An 18,728-nucleotide genomic window follows, 5' to 3' on the forward strand; every position below is an offset into this window, starting at 1 on the left:
TAAGATGAACTTCAGCATAACATAACCAGTCCCAACTGAAAGTTACGTTGCCGCACAACATATGCAAAATACATGATCATGTGAAGGATTAACAAATTGCTTGGCCTTGTTCTCCAGTTCTATAATCTCTTCCATGTGGGAACGTCCCCGCACCCAGACAGAGCCCCCGTGGCCTCCATGGGGTTCTGTGCTCTCCTGCTGTGACTCTGTCCATGAAGCGGCAGCATTAGGGACTGTCCTTGACATGAGTTTTTCTAAAGTGTTTGTTTCCCTAGGTAATTTTGTAGGGCTTTAATGAGGTTGAGGGAGAAGAAGACTGAAGAGGAAGAGAACAAAACTGGATTTGTGCCAGAACATGTGGTGGATAGTAGTCTGATTTCTACAATGGAGGTGTTGCAGCCAGTGAGCTCAATATTTCCCATATTAATGAATTTTAAGGTTGGCAAGAAGCTGCTTAGACATAAACGAGAAGCGTAACTAGGAAGGCTAAGAAATACTCCATTAATATTATTCTCCTGCCCCCCATTTGTATGTATACAGAAAACCCTCTGTTTCTTTTTATCTCTACTCAGATTAAACAGTGAGATGATAAACAACTTTAAGTGATCAGTTTGGCAACAGTTTGGAAATGCTATATCCAGAGACAATTTTATGCTCAAACTGAGTTGTGTGTGGCACACTGCAAGTTAATAATTTAGGCCATGAAAGAAAGAACAAGATGAAAAAGGATTTCTTGTTGTCAGCCACATGTGTTTCAGAACACATTGTGTTTTAGAATCATTGGATGTGCTTTTTGTTATTGGCACCTGCTGGGAAGACAGAAAAGTGGCAGTGCAAAAGAGTAGTATAAAAATTTTAATCCTCTTGATATTGTCCAGAGTGGCAATTTATTTTTTCCCTGAGGTACTGACGTAAACATCCATTTTGATTTTATTCAAGGACAAGCCTGGAAGGGAAGATGCTTTAGGGTTTGGGTTTTTTTTAACTAAAAAAAGAGTTGAAACTAGCTTATTTTCCCAGCTATCTTAACTTTGAAAACTCTGCTGAAAGAAGGCAGTATTTGTTTATAATAGACCCTTCTTCAAATTTTTGAAGGCTTCCATTAGAACTACTGAAGAAAGATAAAATGTTTTGCACATTTACCATTGTGTATTCTGTTGTAGCTCTAACTTCAACCCCAATATATTTGCTTTGTATTTGTGCTTTGAGTTGGTTTCACTGACGAAGACATAATAAATTATACATAAAAGAGAGTGATCTTCTAAGACGATGTTCATTAGGCAGTTCTAACTTGTGATGCATCAGAAACCATATGCTTTGTGCATTGGCTTACAGCTGTAAAACAAACTTGAAATTACCAAATGAAGGCTTGGTGCCAGTTTCCAGTGAAGCCAATGGCAAAACTCCATTTATTTCAGTGGTTCGGGGTGAAGTGTGTAATAATCACAGCTACAAATTAAGAGCTTTTTGTTTTGAGCCAAAGCCTCGTCTTTCCTTCTGCAGGTTTGCAATGCTGAAAATGCAGATGAACAACCCCCCTCCTTTTTTTTAATGTATGAAGGTATAAAAAAAAGTAGTCTGTTTTTCAGTCATTCTTGTCCCTTCTGTTTCCTCACACTGCAAACCAAAGTTTAGTAAACCTGGGCAGTCAGGTTATAAGGAAAAAGGAGTCTGGAGTGTCTAGCGTTTCTGGTCACCCCGCAAGTGATCTAGAGAGTAGCATGGTTATGTGACAGGCCCTGTCCTTTGGCACCCATGATGTTGCCACAGATACTGTCCTACTGCTGATTCTGTTCATAGCCTGATGCTGACCTCAGGTAGCAAAAGGATAGACCATTTCTGCTTTATTGGAAGAGGCCTGTCCAAGCTGCGAAGGAGGCATTATGGGAAAAGTGCCCACCCTTTGTTAAAAATCTAAGTAATTTATTATTATTTTTGTGCAACATTGAATGGTGCTGTCTATCCTCTGCACAAGAACAAAATTTGTAACATGCCTCCAAATTAACGATGGGAGACTTCCAAACTATTGAAGGGATTTCAGAACATACGTCTCCTTAAAAGAAAAATGGTTGAGTGGGGTCCCTTTCACGCTTCTCTTATTTACTTCCCAAAGTGCTTTTCCATCTTTTAAAAAATTTCTGCCCCTTTTATCTTCACAAAAGAAACTAGGCTTGTGGCTTGTAGACTGAAAGCGTTCACTGTCTAAGCGAGCTTGAGCCACTTAGCAGGGAGTCCATACTGGGCTTAAAGCAAAAACGTATCCCTAATCCTGGAACCGTCATGAAGCAGAGAATGTTAGAGTCATTTACAGCTGCCTGGCATTGTTGCTGAGGGATGAATTGAAACCGCTGGTCTGCCAGGCTTGTCAACACCTTTGAAATCTGCTGCCTAGCCTGGTTCCCCAAAGGACTCCTTGGAGAGAGTGAAGGAGCCAAACTGACAGCCAAAGACAGAGTCCACCTACTTGTCCCTTTTTCTTCCTTTGTCTTTGTTTCTTTTCCGCTTTTATAATTGCCTTTCTTTTTGCTTGTTTTTATCCCAACACTAATGTTGTAATATTGGTAAGTGGTTTAATTAGAAGATTTATTAACTTGTGTTTTCAATCTTTTTACTGAGAAAAAGTACCCAAAACTCAACATCAAAATAAAAGCTATTACACAATCCACTAGTTGGGTGCAGTCCGACCCCTTTGAATTTCATGGCTAAACTCCCGTTGGCTTTCATGGGAGCCTATTAAGGAACAAGCTCTTGTTATTTTGTAATATGCATGCCACATGGGGTCTCAATTTAGTCACTTAACTAAAGGCACCTAAACAAGTGGCCTTTTTTTTAGTGATGTGAATGACTCAATGGCTAAATGGGAATACATGTGCCTAATTTTAGTACACCCGCAGTTGAATATGGCAACCACAGTCCAGTATCATAACTTCATCTATATGGGTTGGCATTTATCAATCACTCTGGGAATGGCTTGACAACATGTGCATCAAAAACACTTCTGCTGGGTATATCCCATAGATCTAAAATAAAAGCAGATAATAAAGGAGAGAAGTAAATATGAAACACAAATCTGGGATTAGCTCGACAACAGTAATTAATGCTTGTCTGAGGCTTTGCTTCATGATAGTAATTAATCACCTCTTTTCAGTGTATTTCTAATATTGCAAATTATTAATGCTTTAAAAATATAAAGTAATTTGAGCTGTCATCAGAGCTGGGATAGTGTTTTCCTGGAGCAGCACTCTGCAGAGAGTTTGGTGAAGATCCAAGAACTGGTAAATTTAGAGCAGAAAGTGTTTAATGCACTTGGTTATTAAACACCAAACTATAAACAAGTGCTTCAATATTTGGACGATCATGACATCCAACATAATATCATTTAAAAAAATTAGGTTTCCAAGTCGCAGTAATATAAACTAAGACTCTTAGGATTTACAAAGCCATTGTTTGCTCTTTTCATAGGGTGAATATTAAAATTTGTCTTGTCAGTTTAAGGATTAAGGCCAGATCTGATTTTTTCTTACACCATTGTAAAGAAGAATTCCAAGTTCCACCAGTGAAGATTTTTTATTTTGAAATATATTCAGAAAGTATGGTCTATATAAAAATAGATGGATGAGATTGTCTCCTGGCTTTAAGTGATAATCAGTGTATGCATTCACACAGGGGTATATATAAACCCTCTCACTTGAGACCATGTATTTTATTCCTTCAGCGCGTTTAGTGTGGTTTATGCAGGTATGTACAATGAGACATGCTTCATATTGTTTCCCTTCTCAATGACACAATTGTGCTGGAGTTCTTTGCTTTTTGACATCTCTCAGCAGTGTGTTACCCTGGGTTAGGCTGTCTTTGGTAAACCCTGAACAGGTCTTTCTTTCATTGCCTTTGGGGATTTGTGTATGGCTTCTGCATGTTTATCTCAGTTATCCATTTTTTATCTGAGCCTTCCCAAGAAGGTGACTGGATTCCTTCTGGCTTCCACTTACTGGGCAAGATGCCTTTATTGTTTAGGAGAAAGGCATATTCCAGACTATTCTAAAGTGTCCATCTTTCAAGCCTCAAGCTTACAGGAGGGGAGCACCTAACTTTCAGAAATATGTCTGCCAGTGGTCCTGCTTTGACCTCGAGTCTTCAGAAACTACATGTGCTGGGTCAGATTGTGCTCTTCTGCTTAAACAATAATGAAGATCTCATGCACCAAAATTTGCAAGTGCTTTAGATGATGTTCCTATGCCCTGAAAATCTTTCTTACACTCTTCCTTGTTTTTTAGGCCATTAACCCCAGACTCCAGGTGCCCATTAAATCTTCCAGGAAAAGAATTCCAAGAAAAAATGGTACTTGCCATCTTCTATGGCTTTATTCCAGCAGATCTCTGGGGTCCAAAGAGGTTAGCTGTACCAGTCTTGTTGTAGTACCAAGTCCACTGTAACATGAGCTTTATCAATACTGCCAAGTGGTTGGAAGCAGTCTGTTGAACATTTTGTTGACCATTCCTCTGGGAATCTCTTGGTTGTCACGATTGCTGGGTCATGACACCAACCCAGGCCCTTCGTCACTGACACTGTGAGTGACCTCAGCCCTTCTGGCATCTATCTCCAGCACCAGCTGTCTGAAGTTGAGGTGTTAGGAGCACATTTCCCTCATTAGCCCTGAGATCCAAACCAAGATTTCAGTACCAGCAGAAGTTTCTTTGTTTCTCTTCTTTGAATAAAATGTGCATTTTATGAGAGGCAATAAATGCAAATAACCATGGGTGGGCAGAAAGTCTATTGGAAGCTGGAGAGACCTCATTCTTCAGCAGAGACAATGCTTTTCTGGGTTGCTGCTGGGTCCTTTGATAGACTTCAGAGAGTTAGAGCACAAGAAAAGGAGTTCTCAGCCTTTAGTGATAACTGCCCAATATTCATTCCTAGAAATGTGTGGAGAGTCTCAGGATGAATACTCATACTTCTTCGAGGCATCAGTGTTGGCTTGTTCTGCTTCTGTGGCTGTTTTGTTATCATTCTCCAGGGACAAGGCAAACCCTGGATGTTATTGAAAAGACTAGTGTGCCTTTTAAGAGCTGATTAATTGAGTTACTATATTTTTTTTGGATCTGTTAGGCCATAGTAAGGAGGAATCTGCTTACAGATTGAGCGGTATTCTCTGTCTGTTTCTTTCAGATGGACTTCTGGACCCTGGTCCTCATATTTCAGAAAGGGTTGATCAAATTGTTTCCTTTTGTAAAGGACTTTTCTCCTCCATGAGACTTGAAACCGGTGCTAATGACCCTCACTTACATCCTTCCTGTGAATGTGCAGCAACTTCCTCACTGAAATATCTGCCAAAGAAGATGTGTTTATTGTTGAAGATTACCTTCTCCTGGAGGGTAAGAGAGTCTTTTTCTCTGTATCATATCTATTCTTCATGGGATGTTTCATTTGAAAACCGTCCTTATTTCTGGCTCAGAATTCCATCTCAGTCAGAAACTTAAATTTTCTCTGACTTTCCTCTACACCCTGAATGCTGGTAAATCCCTATCTTATTTCTTTTTTCTCTTCTTATTTCTGATTTCTGACAGGATCAGAAATTCCAGATGTTTTCTGAGGCTCTTTATGTCAACAGCTGAGTGATCTGGGGATATTGTCATCTCTGTGTGCAGATTATTCATGTAGATAATGGGCTGTCATGGCCTGTTTTGAGACTGCAGTCAAGGCTGCATCCATGATTGGAGCGAACATCACTAGCTCTTCAGCTAAGTGGGTGGTAATGCTGAGAAATTTCACCTTTCCTGTCATCTGCCAAGTATTCATATGGAGCTCTTTTCAATTTCATGAGACCCTGGGCCATCCTGGAAGCATCCGGGAATGATGCTGCACTTGGCAGCGTTCTTACAATCTTTATTGGTATGAAGAACTTTCATTACCTCTTTGTGGTAAATATGCAGCCTTCCTCTGTGCTCACATTGTGTCAGTATGCATGTGTGCAATCACTGTAAAATAGAAGAACAGCTTATTTAAAAGTAGGAAAGTTTCTTCAAAATATGCATATACATTTCTTACCTTTTCTTCTTGCAGTGGACATCAAGAAAGACAAAGAATCATTTTTCCCTCTAGAGAAGGGAATGGAAGGGAAACTGCTGTAGAAAGAAGAATTACATGGTCAGGAAGCAGGTATTTCCCCTGCCTTCTTCCTTGGCATTAATGTATTTGCGCACTACATACATGAAAAAAGCTCCATTTGCTGGTAAGTTGTCTCTCTTCCTTTCCAAAATCTGCACATGAAAAATGCTAATAGAACTGAGTATTAGCACATTGAATGGGCCATCATATTGCTTTTGGGAAAGCATTAGCCAGGGATGCTAAGCTCCACTTCTTGCTTTGAAAGTCTCCCACATGAATAAATATCACCAATCATCACTCTTTGTCATTAGCAAGTAACCAGTTGCAACTACTGGGATCCAGAGGCAATTTTTTTTCTGAACACGTCTTTCATGCTGACATTTGCTTAATTGGTGGCAATAAGGCAGCTATGCTTGCCATTGGGGTGAGAAAAAGCTGACACCTGCTCCATCCTGGTTATAAATATTCCGTAAAGATCCTATCTACTCAACTGCTGCCCAGGAGATTAGGATTTGACTCTTAGCATGAGAGGTTTATTGTGGCCTGCTCATGTTAATTGCCCTGCTGCTGCCTTCTTCTAATGCCCTTAGGAGATTTGCTTCACTTTACCCCAGTTTTATGGCTGGCTCCCTTTTTGCAGCATGGATAAGAAAGATTTTGTGATACTTTTCTGTGCTGTGTTTAGGAGCTTCAGTTCAGGACTTGGAATTTCTCAGCTAAATTCAAAGTTACTCAGGACCTCCCAGGATCTGTCCCCAGTAAGAACAGAGAAAGGAAGCCGTTGCAATGGTTGGAGGGCAGAGTCATACAAAAGGTTACTAAACATTATTGCTTGTGCTTGATGACTTCCAACTGCCCTGCCACCCACCTTCTCACTGAGCCAGAAGCAAATTTGAAAAAGAAATCACTGTGCATCACTTCCCTAGCAGAACATGTTGCAGACAAAAGGAATCGAAACCACAAGTAGAGAATTGGATTTCCCCTGCTTTCTCCAAAATAAATATTTGTTTGCGAGAAAAGCAGCCGGAATAATGAGACATGTACCCCTGACACTAAAGGCTTGTGTGTTTGTGCCGGCTGCAGTAGAGAGATGATAGTCCACGCAGTGCTATCTAAGGTCAGGCTGAGCTCCATCATCCCAACTTTTGAAGTAATGGCTTCAGCTACTTGCACAAAGCGGAGAGAGAAGGAAGACCCAGGGAGTCCGGCAGCGATCCGTAGCAAGTGAAAAGCAAAATGAACAGTGGGGCTGCCCCTTGGAGTTGCTCCCTGCACTTCTTCCAAACAGCAGCATCATTTCCCCTGAAGCCATTGTGGAGAGGAGGAGGACACACCATATGCCTCTGGGCAGCATCATTTGCTGGTTGTCTGCTGGAATGAGCTCCAAAGGGATGACTTCAGTATAAAAGTATCCATACCTAAAACAGGTGGCCAAGCCCAGGAAGGAGCTCACAGCCAGTGTGCGTGTAGGAGATAAGCACCTCCGGGAGATGGCTTGCAAAAAGGGGAGGCAATGGAGGTGAACTTGCATTGATTCCTGGAGTACAGGGACTGTGTCCACTTCTGGATGCTGACCTTGAAACGATCCATGCCTTGCTGAGCAGGGCTTGTTCTTTAAAAAACCCCAGTACTACAGATCTGTGCTTTGTGTAGTAGCTTAACAGTTAGAAGCATTGGCTAGAAAGTGGACAATATTGGTTACAGCCCCCTTCCCCTTACAGTTTGACTGGCTTTACATTCCAGTTTTCCATTTTTTCGAAGGTGGCCCAAAAGAGGTACTCCTTCTCTGAGTGACTGGGAAGGCAACAGATTGGGAGTGAAGGAGACAGCACTGTTGCTAGCTAAGGCAGTCAGCTGGGAAAGCCTTCTCTAATCCCTTTTCCGAACTCCTAAGGGAGTGCTGTTGAGCAGGCAGGTGAGCATCCTCATGGTGAGGCTGTGGATGTGGCAGATATGCTTGTTATTTGAAAATCAAGTGTCCTATCACTTGCTTTCTTTTTTTTCTTCCACCATCTGCTTCACTTAACTGTGTTCCCTTTTCTTGCAGAGGGGCAATAAAGGAAAAGATATGACACAGAGATTGCCATTAAAGAGTCAATTTTTCTAAGCAGTTACCACATGAGATTATCTGGAACACCACAATTATGGCCTTTCGCAAGCTTAGGGAAATGTTGTGGTGTCTCATGTGGCACCATTTGGTAACACTTAGCCAGCGGAGATTTTTATGGTCAGCATGCACTCTAAATTCATAGCCTTTAGCTTCAAATTTCTTTGCTCTTGTCCACTGTTCCAGTCCTCGTTTTCAGCTGTTACCTGGCACAAATTTGCACAGAAGAACCTCCCCTGTCATCAGAAAGCCAGAAAAATCCATTCAGATTAGGAGATGGAAGGAGATTTAGAAAGAGAGTCTCTTTTGGATCATGCCTGTGCCTTCACAAAAGCCATATTTTTGTTATGCCCTTACATAACCTGTCCCCTGTTTCAAATACAGCTTGAAAAAAACCTCCTTCGTACAAGAACATGACCAGCTGAGTAAATAGAAAAAAACGTTGAACTTGTGGATAGTACTTACTGAGGCCCTAACTATTTTGATACATGTGCCTGCATAGCAATACATTTTGGAGAGAAATAGTTATATTGAGACACATGAAAGCAGTTGGTAAAGGCTACAAGTTAACACAGTTAAAGGGGAGGGAGAGGTGCTCAAAGGTAAATTCAGGTCAGTTGGCGTCCTCAAAACCAAGACTTAGACGACTTATAAAATAATGTGATATGCAAAGAGGGAACAAGTCACAGAAACACTGAATTTGCCACAGTGTCATGAGAGGGGAAAGGAGGGGGAAAAAAATGACAAAAAGAACCCAGCAGTAAAATGAATATATTCATGCAGTGTCAGTGTCTCCAGACAAGAAATGGTGCCAAGCAGAACCGCATCAGCGTGTGGCCGTTTCTTGCACTGACACTAAAAACATCTGTTGAGGTACAGTGTTTATACCGTCTGCCAAATAAGAGTTTTTTAATCTTAAAACATATGCTGGAAATAGGAAAATTTGGACAACAACAAAAAGAAAAAAGAGGGGTGGGTGGCCAATAAATTAAAAGTGAGAAATGAGGGAGGACGGATTGGAGAGAATGTTTTCCACACAGTGCATCATAGTTCATTCAGGTCATCTCAGGTCACCAAGGGAAGGGAAGCTCACGGAGGAACTCACAGATCACTCTGAGAAGTTAAAAGAAACGAAGGGATATTCTTCATGTCAGAGACTTCATCATTCAAACATTGGGTTTTGAATAGTTAATCATAAAACTCAGAATTCAGCAACAGTTTGGGGATACATCTAGTTTAAGACAGAAGAACTGATACTGATGCTGACAGCAATACTATTTTTGCAGGCAGGCATATATCACATTTTTGCAGGAAAGCATATAGCTAAGCACCTGGCTGAGCCAGGGCCTAATATTGGCTCTGCAGAAATGATGCTACTTGGCTAAACACTTATTCAAACAAATTTTAGATACGTACAATGAGTATATTATTTAAAGATCTCCCACCTTCACATTTAGTTCTCTGGTTAAAGTAACTAGAATACAGGATTCACAAATATTTCAGTGAGAATAATCGGCAGATACGAACAAATAAGTTATTCAACTAGTTCTAGGATATTTTTCAAATAAAGTACCTAAGTAGTCCCTATAGTAAAATCCTCGTATAGAGAGTACATTAGGTTAATTTCATTTCTGAAACAAAATATATGTATGCAAGGACATTATTCGGTGACATTATCTAAGTGATCAGTTTCCTGAATATCATAAACATGTATAAGTAGAAGTTTTGAGTTTATATCACTGACTCTTTGAAGTCAAGAAAGTCTTTCATTCAAATTAGTCTCTCTTTGATACCATCTCAGGTCTACAGTATGTGGTGCATGTCTAAAGACAAAACCAGACAACAAACCCACTTTAATATAATTTGTCCATTCAATTAATTCCATGTGAATCGTGCTTTTAGAAGAGAAAATGTGCCTAGGGTAAAATCCAGGCCCCTAGAAATCAAAGAGAAAACTCCCACTCCTTTCAACAGAGTTGAGATTTCACCTCTATTATATTTGACTTTCAAGTACAAAAGATTTATGCTTGGTGAATCACTGGCTGGGATATGGTCAGTTGCACATACGTTATCAAAATCTGCATTGCATTAATTGTGTTGTATATCCTTCAAGATTTGCCTCAGTTTATTTCTGTTCCATTTATTAAATGCTGTATTTCTGAAACCACAGTAGAAATGAACAGAAGAATGGATTATACACACCATACCTTACAGGAGTTTTTGGTACTTCTCTTGTGTCCAGGGGGGCAATTTTAAACTTTGGATTCTGGTAGAGTACGCCAGCTGGAGACAGCTTATTTCTGGGATATGTAAACATGCTGGGCAATATGAAAATCAGATTCTGGAATGAGGCGATAGGACCAAATGGGAGAGGTTTCCCAAGGGTGGCACTCAGAGCTACATAATTTTCAGCCTTCTCTGATTTTTAATGACCTTGATGGAGTTCTGTAGATTAGGTGAGTATGTAGCTGAGTTTTATTGGACATTTCTATTCTTGTAAAAAACCAGAGATCTTATGTGCCCACATAACAGGATTTCCAAATGTTTTTCTTTCTTCCTGAATCTTAAGAGAACATTTTTGTATCAAAAAGCAAAAGCCAGTCTAAGCCTTTGGATATCTCTCCCTTTGTCTTCAATGCATGACAGCTGGAAGAGGCAGAATTAGCACAGGCACTGCAGAAAAATCTTATTGGCTCTTCTGTTAAAATGCTGGTAACAACTTGCTGTTAATTTTTCATTATTGGAAGACTACAATTTTTTAAAAGATCACTGGGAAAGAAAATATTCTTGGCTGAATTTTCAAATTAGGTCATTTCTGTTAAAGTTCAAGATCATTCTGGGGTTCCACAGCTTTTACACTAATACCCAGTGGGAGACTCTCCAGTGATCTGCAAAGAGTGGCAATGTAGATCACGTAGAAATAAACTTGCATCTTGTGATATCCTTCTTCCAATGAATGCTAAGTTTCATGTGACACCCAAGCTTTGGCTGAATCTTTGGTGATTTTGAACATGTCCTCACTTTCAGGACTGTGAACTAAATTTGCAGATTATTTCCACTTTAATTTGCATTCTTATTTCTCAAAGAAAGCTGACTAACCCTTCCTTCCCTGCTCAACAGATGTTTGCCTTCTTCAGTGAGAATCTACACACTGTTCATTGCAATACGGAAGCCTGAGCTGTAAGTGAAATTTTAGTGACTAATCATCTATTTGTTGACCTCCATGTTCAGAACAAGTTCACCCACAGTGGATGCAAAAAAATATATATTAGCGTGGTAGTGTGATTAGGAAATTCATCCACTGTTACTTGTCTGGGCTTAATTGACCATAATCAATGACTGATTTAGGTCTTTGATCCTTTAAAAAATAATAAAAAAACTGGTAGCATTTAGGGTTTTTCAAAACTGTAGACAACATAAAGAAAAACACTTTAAGGTTTCACAAAACTATTGAGTTTTGCAAAACATTTTTCCCCTTAATTTGAACCATCATTTTCTCAAAGAAAATTAAATTAAAAAAACAACAAACATGTTTTTGTAATTAAACAGAATACTGAACTATGAAAACAATAAAGATCCTTGTTTGAAATTAATTCTTGTCCTGCTTCTGGGATTACCAGGGGAATAAAATTATAGCAAAACAAAACAGAAAAACCTGCTACAGCCTAGAACTTGCATTTTACCACAAGCAAAAGGAAATTTAGGCTCAATAGTTTTGAGTTCTATTCTGTCTCCAAAAAGCATGATTTTAGAGTTTGTTCTAAATTTGACAAAATGAAAAATCTCATCACTCCTGTCATCAGAAGCCAAAGTTGTACCTCTGATTTTTTTTCTTTATGACTCACTAGTTTACTTTTTCCTCCTCTGTACCTAAGGGACATTTTGAGGTGGTTCTCAGGAATGTGAAAACAAGGACAGTGCATTAAGTCAATAGACATTCATTGTCTAAACTTTAGAAGCAAAGGTCCCTCCTAGGGCAAGAAGCCTGCCTGGAGGTGGGAAAGTCGCACAGAAGGAACTGAACGCTTTTAGGTTGACTGGCTTGACTGGCTGCTTCTTTTCTATTTATGTGAAAATTACAAAAAAAAAAAAAAAAGGCAACATCTGACCTGAGAAACTGTTTTTAGAACCATAGAAAATGTGTTTTTAGAAACAGGTCAGATTCCTTTGAGGGAACACTGCTTGTCCATTTAAATACTGAAACATTCAAATTGGCTTCAGAAGTTTAAGTCTTATAGGTTAGCATAGTATTAAGCGTATCAGTTTTGGGGTCTCAGCCTTCTGAGGGTGCCTGCTGAGTGTGCCTGTTTGCTTTAACTACCCATCAGTCCTTTGCTCTGTTGAAATTTTACCATCTGTTTTGCGTTGAGCCACTTGAATAAACTATTTCTCCCCTTCTTCTTTGTGTACAGAGCTGCCTTTTGGAACACAATGTTTAGTCAAGCTCCTTGGCCCACAGATTTCTTCTTCTTATCCAGTTGTCCTGCCCCAAGTGCCCCAGTTGTGCTTGGGTTCTTAAGAGTCCAAAGTCAACATTGTAGAGGCACGGGCATGCTGAGTTTGTGGTTGAGGGCACATCCAAATATTGCTACATCCCAGATTTGGTTCAAATACTTAGCGTAGCCCATTTATTCTAATTAAATAAATGACATTTCTGCAAAGGAAAGAAGAATGGGGAGAGAAAAGGAGCAGGGATCAACTGCTGAAGTCTTCCCTGTGTTCAAAAAACATGAGCATTCCTGTAACATTACACTGACTCTGTCACCAGGGACCCAGAGGCCCAGTTTCAAGTTTTTGCACAGTGCTCCAAGAGTCCCAAGCCACAGAGCTATGCCCATGACTTAATAATGCCAGCATTAAGCAGATTTTCCGGGGAAATTTTTTCAAGTACTTCTTTCTTTAAATAATAAGAAAAAATAAAATAAAAAAATCTTGTTTTCTTCAAGTTGAACAGTCCTATTACCTCTCTGAGGGCCAGAGGCTAACACGTGGAATAGATATCAATGAATTGTTTTCATCCTACAAGCTAACGACCATGTCAAAATTCCTTCAGTCTCTTCCTTCTCCATGTGGGACTTTTAAAAATATCACTTTCTTTGCTATCCAACCTAACAGCTAAATGTTTTGTTGAGCATTTTAGCACAGTTTATGTAAATAGATTATATGCATTAAAAAAAGCGACCTAAAATATGAAAATTATGAACTTACACGTGTTTCTTATAATGATTTCTTATGACAAACGGACCTATTTTTCAAAATGTGAATTTATCTTCTTACTTTTTTAATAGTTCGTTCCGGCTTCCATTTCTTCAGGCTGGTGTTCAACGCTATAAAGCCCCAGTGAATGCGTATGGCTATTTTTTATCCTTTTAAGATAGGGTATTTTGCTGTATCACTCACTACATAATAAAATAAATGGAGGAAAACTTTGCAGAGCGCGTACTGCCAATTTATCCTAGAATGTCTCGGCTTGTACTGGCGCACGGCCTGACCACTACAGCAACACGGTGTGCTCGCGGCCTGGCGCAGGCCAGCAGCTCCCCGGCTCCTGCGCTGCTCTATCACCGACTTGCTGTGTGGCCGTATGCAAATAAACCCACCGTCCCGCAGCTCGGTTTCCCTCACTCGTAAGGACGGCAGCGCTCATCTCCAGTGCTAGAAGACTGAGGCTTGTGAAGGCTGAATCCAGCGGCAGCGATCTACCAAAGCTTTGATCCTGCGGCTGGTACGGGGCAGGGTGCTGGCAGCCCAGTCAGGGTGTCTGCGCGAGCGGGATCCAAGGCAGGACGGGCGCCGCAGGATTTACTCCGGGAAATCTGCTGCTGAAGCCAGGACTGGGTTCCCTGACTCCATTGAGCTGTTCCTGAGTGCTTCATAAGCTAAATGAGCCCCAGTAAAATAACTTTTCGTAATCCTGAGGATATATAACAGGGTCTAAAAATGCCACAGAACTGCGCACTCTGTGATTATTGTTGATGATTTAGCTAGCATGGAGAGAGAGTTTCCACAGATTCTAGCGTTTAACGCTACTTTCAAATAGATACATAGAATATCCAAATCATTCATTTCTGTGTTACAATATTAAAAATATTAGGATCCCAAACTTAATCCAATCCCTTTTTTTGCTTTTGCAAAAAGCAAACATTCATTTGCCTCATGTTGTATATGACTTGGACCTGAATGTAACAATAAATCAGTTTTCCTAGACATCTAAGTGACAGCAAATGAAGAACAGACATAATACGGTCAATTTGACAGAACATATTTCAGCAAGAATATAATTTTTGAAGTCTTATGACCCTGAGCTTATTTGTGCCTAGAGGTTTTTTTTTTGAAAGATAACCAGAATATTGCCCATACACTTAAGATCTAAGGCATCGTTCTAGTTAATGAAGGAAAGTCTATTTCTCTTTCTCCTTTTTCTTTTTTCTTTTTTCTTTCTCTTTTTCTTTCTCTTTCTCTTTTTCTTTTTTCTTTTTCTTTCTCTTTTTCTTTTTCTTTCTCTTTCTCTTTTTCTTTTTTCTTTTTTCTTTCTCTTTCTCTTTTTCTTTTTCTTTCTCTTTTTCTTTTTCTTTTTCTTTTTCTTTTTCTTTCTCTTTTTCCTTTTTCTTTTTCTTTTTCTTTTTCTTTTTCTTTTTCTTTCTCTTTCTCTTTCTCTTTCTCTTTTTCTTTTTTTCCCCTTTTTCCCCGAGGAATTAATGATTTCTGAACAGAAAGAAATAAATTTCTAAAATTTAGTGTTTACTTGCTCATTAACAAAGATAAGCTAATAATGCTTTTGCCTTTTTCCACCCCATCAAAAATAATGTTGTAGCTGAGCATCTGCCACAATAAGTTTTATATTTTAGAAGATTTAATCTGTAGGGATGAGTTAATATTTCCAGGGAGTGGCATCGCAATACTAGTTAAAATGTCTCTCTCTTATAAATATGAGCTCAGATTGTTGAAAACGAAGTTTGAATACTAAGGCAGTTAATTAGTTTGGCTCCCAAAGGCATCAAATAATAGCTCCTTCAAAACAATCTCCTTTAAGTGGATGAGATTCTTGGAAATACTATGACATACATCATAATAGTTCACTGCAAACATAGATCTGGAGGCTTGGTCCTGCCAATAACTGAAGATGCTAGAACACAGCAAATTACTCCTTGTACATACCCTTGTTGGTTCCTGGAAGGATCATTTCTTTTTGTTTTAATATTGATATTCACCACAGATAGCCATAGAAAATGTGTGTGGAAACACTATTTCTGGAATACACTTAGGCTGTAGGTATGAAACCAAAGCAGGACTAGAATCTGAATTTGAATTGAGCACTACAAAAATCTAACATAATGTCATCATTTCAGAATTTAAACAGCCAACTAGCAGAACATTTTCTCTATGACCAGGCATAAGTAACACCTGTTTCCTTAAATGCAATGGTCTTTTTTTGTGTCTTGTTTTTAATGTATTGTAGAAGGAGCAAGAACCTCAAGAATACATTAATTTATGGAGCCTTGCTTGGAGGATAAAGAAAACTTCTGAGTGTGTTGGCAAAATTAACTCTTCACTGATGCTTGACTTCAATGCCAGAGTAAAGGGACTTCAGTATCACTAATGGGCAGGGAAGCAGAAGAGAGAAGGAGCCATTGGAGAGACCTGAGGTACAGCCAAGTTCTAGAGAAAATATGTACTATTATGGTTCATTGTAATTTAAGTTAATACAAGAGAAACCCAAGAGAGAGGTATATTTGGAATCACATCCAGGGCATTCGTTCTTTTTGGAGCGGGATGAGAACTTATGTACTAGTATCGTCCTGTTCTTACAATTATTAACTTGAATAGCTGTAGCATGAATACCAAAATTTCTGAAAAAAAACCCCATTGCATGTATGTGTTCTGTGGAGGACTGTCAAATATCAGTAATGTCTGTTAAAAATATTAAGTATCATCACAGATTATTCTATTTTTTAATGTGGGACCTGGGAAAATTCAAAGGGAAATCTTACATTGTATGTGCAAAGGACACACACAAAGTCCTAGCCTTGTTTTTAGCAGATCTGCAACTTTAAAAAGTCTAATGCAGTTTTGGGAATGTTTTTATGAAAATATATAAAATGTGTATTCTTAAATGTCAAGGAGCCTATAAGCTAATTTGTAAAGTCACATGGGTTTCATTTTGCCCTCAAATACAATCTTCAATTCCTTTGTGTTTAGGAGAAGAATTGGACCCATCTGTTTTTACCAGTAGAAGGAAGACAAATGGAGCAGTTTTTCAACAACTGAAAACCATCTCAAGATACACAGGTCAACTTAGACTAGAACTAAAACAACAGCAGCAATATCAACACCACCACCACAGTCTTCCAGTCCTTTGACTGGTACTTATCTGACCAATAATGGCCAAAAGCCATCTATCATTGCTTAAACTACATGATGATAAAACCAGAGTCTGGAAAATGTCATTACTTGATCTATTTGGTAAACTTTCAAATATTTCTTTCAGAAGATTTGCCAGGCAAACAGCATAGTATAAAATTTAGTTTTTATTTAATTTGTGTTTTATTGCTCTTGAAATTAACTTTCAAAAAAAGTCATGATTAAAGAGCTACAGCTGAGCAAAGGTACAAAGCTTCTGTTGTAGAAAGCTGAGTGAGTCTGAGTCAGTAGATCATGGTTTTGTAGGTGCATTTTAGTCCAGAAAATTGTGCTGCAGGGGTGTTTAGTGGGTTTAGACCTGTGTCTGAAACGAGCTGGAGAGGGTGAATGCAATATTTTACTTGACCTTTTTCTCTGTTATGGCTGCTGTTTGTCGTGTCAAGGTCAAAATATTGGTACATCCAGACAGGGAGACCATCCATTCCTTATTTCAAAGGGATATCACATTATTCATCCTTTAGTTGCCAGAATAAAAGAAAGGCTGAGTCAACAAACCAGTGCTTTGCAGAGACATTAAATAACAAAACTTTTAGTTAGGCTTTGTTTTCACTGTAGAATTCAACCAAAAGGAATCTAATTTTTAAGTAAAACTATACCACAAAGCTCCTTCCCTCAAAAAATGGCATCTTCTTTTGCATTGTCTGAAGATTTCGCTGTCTTGCAAACCTGAAATAGGAAGTCATCCATTTGGCTTCATTTTAGATTTCTCCTGTTAAAAAAAAAAAGTTTATTAACCCAGATCTTTAATTTTGTACGTATGACTCGGGTAAAGAGCATGAAAGAACATTTCTGGACACATTTCATTAATTGCTCTGTAAACAGCAAATGTTTGCTACCTGTGAATGCTGCTATGTTTATTGCAGAGTTTTGATGAGTAGCATGCAGGATTGAGATGTGCAACGTGCCAGCGCATTCTGAGCTGCTGGTGGGGCTGCAGAAGAGGATGGTTCCCAGCTGAGTGGAAGGTACTGCAAAGAGGCTTTCTTTGGGCTTTAGGCAGGATGGGGTGAGGGTTTGAAGCAGGAGGAAATGAAAGGTCTGTCTCAAAAAATTGGAGTGGAAACCCATCGCCTCCAACATGGAGACCACTGCTTGAACACTATGTTTCTTTTGCATTTGGTAAAAGGAAGGAAAAGAACCAAGAACTGGTAGTGATTAATGCAAATATGACAGCATTGGCTTCTCAGCGGGAGATTTGGTGAGTGACTGAATTTAAAGCCTCTTTGCTAAAGGTGTCTTCATTTCCCCAAGTCCTGACTGAAAAGAAAGGCATGTGTGTCATGGTTTAACCCCAGCTGGCAACTAAGCACTACACAGCCACTTGCTTACTCCCCCTCAGCAGTGGGATGGGGGAGAGAATAGAAAAAAAGTAAAACTCATGGGTTGAGAAAAAGGCAGTTTAATAGGACAGAAAGGAAGAAAATAATAATAATCATGATAATAATGATGATCATATTATTATTCTTCTTCTTAATAATAATAAAATGACAATAATAATAAAAAAGGAATTGGAATATACAAAACAAGTGATACACAGTGCAACTGCTCACCACTCACTGACTGATGCCCAGTTAGTTCCCAAGCAGTGATCTGCTCCCCCATCCTGGCCAACGTCCCCCAGTTTATATACTGGACATGACATCACATGGTATGGAATACCCCTTTGGCCAGTTTGGGTCAGCTGTCCTGGCTGTGTCCCCTCCCAACTTCTTGTGCCCCTCCAGCCTTCTTGCTGGCTGGGCATCAGAAGCTGAAAAATCCTTGACTTGGTATAAACACTACCTACCAACAACTGAAAACATCAGTGTGTTATCAACATTATTCTCATACTAAATCCAAAACTTAACACTATACCAACTACTAGAAAAAAATTAACTCTATCCCAGCCAAAACCAGGACAATGTGTAAGTGAACTCAAGCAATACCAATTTGCATTTATGCAACACCTTTAAAACCAGAGGTTCCAAGACTCTTAAGCAATTTGTGTGGCAAAGATTTCAAACACTGTTAAAATGCAAAAGGATAAGTGGGAAATGCATTTGCCAAATAGCTGCAGTCTTTCTAATGGAACTGCAGCTAGGATATAGCCAGGCTT

At 39.2% G+C, this 18,728-nt stretch overlaps 2 long non-coding RNA genes across 2 annotated transcripts in view; both read left to right on the plus strand.

Moving 5' to 3' along the window:
- The window catches only part of LOC142031934 (uncharacterized), a 159,746-nt gene extending 154,423 nt beyond the window's left edge, over window positions 1-5,323 (plus strand). The window contains exon 7 of the long non-coding RNA XR_012650674.1: window positions 5,167-5,323. This is a non-coding gene — a long non-coding RNA (uncharacterized LOC142031934). The remainder of the gene's footprint in view (window positions 1-5,166) is intronic.
- A 5,858-nt stretch (window positions 5,324-11,181) lies between these two features.
- LOC142031935 (uncharacterized) lies at window positions 11,182-18,502 on the plus strand. Its single transcript, XR_012650675.1, has 3 exons — window positions 11,182-11,392; window positions 15,672-15,858; window positions 16,412-18,502. It is a non-coding gene; the product is annotated as an uncharacterized LOC142031935 (long non-coding RNA).
- Window positions 18,503-18,728: the final 226 nt, after the last annotated feature.

This window comes from Buteo buteo, chromosome 6 (genome assembly GCF_964188355.1).
Source record: "Buteo buteo chromosome 6, bButBut1.hap1.1, whole genome shotgun sequence".
Classification (NCBI taxonomy): Eukaryota; Metazoa; Chordata; class Aves; order Accipitriformes; family Accipitridae; genus Buteo; species Buteo buteo.